This window comes from Penaeus monodon, chromosome 5, assembly GCF_015228065.2.
Source record: "Penaeus monodon isolate SGIC_2016 chromosome 5, NSTDA_Pmon_1, whole genome shotgun sequence".
Classification (NCBI taxonomy): Eukaryota; Metazoa; Arthropoda; class Malacostraca; order Decapoda; family Penaeidae; genus Penaeus; species Penaeus monodon.
Genome location: NC_051390.1, coordinates 50,206,273 through 50,208,772, shown reverse-complemented (window position 1 = coordinate 50,208,772; position 2,500 = coordinate 50,206,273). Strand labels below are relative to the sequence as shown.

Genomic DNA, 2,500 nt, shown 5'->3' with positions numbered 1-2,500 from the left:
GCCCGACTCCAGAAAATATTTGCAGTTGGGTGTAAATCAGCGTCGGTTTTTTTTATGCTGGACATCCTCGGCAAAACGGCAACACTTTGACACTTTCCGCGAGCGCTGAGCATCATTTTGTGTTTCATTTTTCAGATACGCCATCACGAAGCTTTGCGCCTTTCGGTAAGCCCAGAGATCCTCCATTTTAAAATCTGAATATTTCCACCTGTTGATTTTCGTAAATCACAGGAAAATGCTGTCGTTTCATTGCTGTTTCCAAGTCGTCTCACAGCTTTTCCATGTAAATCTATTTCATCTATTTCTGGTAATGTCTGCAGGACTGTTTTAATCTACCTGTATGCCCCGAGAAACTACATGCAAACACACACACACACACACACACATACACACACACATACACACACACACACATATTTATACGTTACACATCCAAACAAATATGGACACCTCTACCTTATACATCTTTCATTTCCCCCAAAATATTTATCTACGTAAATCAACCTTTCTGTATCGAAATTGCGAAATCCTGTAAGAATCGCTTCAGTCAGTGAATCCATTTGCCTGAATTGGGATTATAATGCACCATGAAAATCATCCTATTCCTCCTCCTCCTCCATTCCCCTCACCCTGATCCCTCCCCTTATCCTGACCCCCTCCTCCCGTCCCTCCCTTTCTCCTATTCTGAGCACTCCCCTACCTCCCCCCCCCACACCTCCTCATCCCTCTCCCCATTCCCCATTTTGAGCTCACCTCTTATCCATCCCCATCCCACCCCCCACCCCCTATACACGTGCCTCTCATCCCATGAGAAGTAGCACGTGCGGCTCTACGTGAATGGCCGGACCACGTGTAACCGAGAACACGTGAACCGCTCGCCATACCTGTAATTAATAGTCATTATGGTCACCAGGTATGGGCAGAGAGGAGGGGCGTATGGGTGAAAGAGGAGGGGAAGGGGTGGGGATGTACGGAGGGAGAGTGACAGAAAGGGATGGAGATGGAGGAACAGACGATAAGATACGAAGAAGAGAACTCAAGTGAAATAAAGGAGGATTGCTTAAGCGTACAAAATATATCTGACCTTTAAAATAAATAAAAAATTCACACTCAAAGATAAAAATGACAGTAGCAGCCCTCCTCATATGGCATGAAGCTAACTGCCTTGAGTTCCCTTCATTCCAAAAAACTAATTTCAGATTCTACAAGTCGTTTCATTACGTGGCCACGCCCATGTCTTCCACGCAAACATTTGGCCGACGCTAAGCTGCTGTTAGCACACTTAAAATAATGTTATTAGTGTCATTGGGGGGACCCATTCACGTTAAATATTGTAATTATATCAATAAACACGTAGCCGGGGGTCACAGACGGGGGGGCAGTGACATAGGCCAGATGCCGCGGGACGAATTCCTCGTGACATCTTTATGTGCGATGATTCTGGGCTGCGTTTCTTCCGCATTTTAGCCGCCGATTCAGGCTAATTCTTTGCAACATATGTTCATTAATGAGGCTTGAACATTTATGTGCATTCGAATCAGTAAAAGATAATAGGTCTGTAGCCGCTATGTCTTCCCGAAAATCATGACCGCAGCTGCTCCGATACAGACGAGAGGTTAATGAAATGGGCGGACAAGGGTCGTTCGATAATGGCAATAATTTCAATCGCTGACTCCGGCAATTTGTAAAAGGCCACAGTGGCGACTTTCTTTTTTTTTAATTTTATCTTATTTCTCTCCCCTTTTATTTGGCAGCTGAAACTAAAACGCCCATTTACGCCGCTGGAGCAAAGTGGTTTAACGGGGGAGTTTTGATGGCGATTCATTTTCCGCGGTTATTTATTACAGCGGCCGATGCGCTTGGCGGGCTGCGCTTGTTTCCGGTCCTTGGGAGGGAAGAGGAGCAGGGCGCACGTGCGGGTTTCAACACCTCACTAATAACGTCTTGTGATCGAATTTATGTTTTTTTTAGATGTTTTCAGTTTGGAGGGCTTTCAGAAATTATCGTTTAGTCACTATTTTAAAATTTACTTTATCAAGGTAATGTGTAGTAACTGAAACGATGGACGAAGTCAATACAACAAAAATATCAACAAAGAAGTCTCACAAATAAATACAAACTGAAAGAAATTAAACTCGCTAGTCTCACAGCCATTTCACAAGAAAAAAAATCGGATTCCCTTACCTTACGCACGACCTATCTACCTGTCAACCTCCTAGTCCTACCATCAACCTCCTCTCCAGCCCACGGAGTTGCGTGGGCCACACACAAAATTGTCTTTTTGACTAATGCCCTGTTTTTCCGCCATTGGCCACCTGCCTCGGATGGTTGGCGTCGAGCGGGGGGTCGCGCATCTGTCTTGGTTAGGACCTACACCCGTGAACTCTTGTCTGTGTAGGGGTTTTGTGTGTCTACGGTTGTTTGTATACGCGTGTGTATGTACGTATTGGAGTGCATGAATGAAATACGCATTTATATACATCCGTATATTTTTTGTTAT

At 44.7% G+C, this 2,500-nt stretch overlaps 1 protein-coding gene across 1 annotated transcript in view; it reads right to left on the bottom strand.

The window, feature by feature from the left end:
* The window catches only part of LOC119573253 (homeobox protein Hox-A4-like), a 28,893-nt gene that overhangs the window by 2,132 nt on the left and 24,261 nt on the right, over positions 1-2,500 (bottom strand). The gene's annotated exons all lie outside the window — the stretch shown is intronic.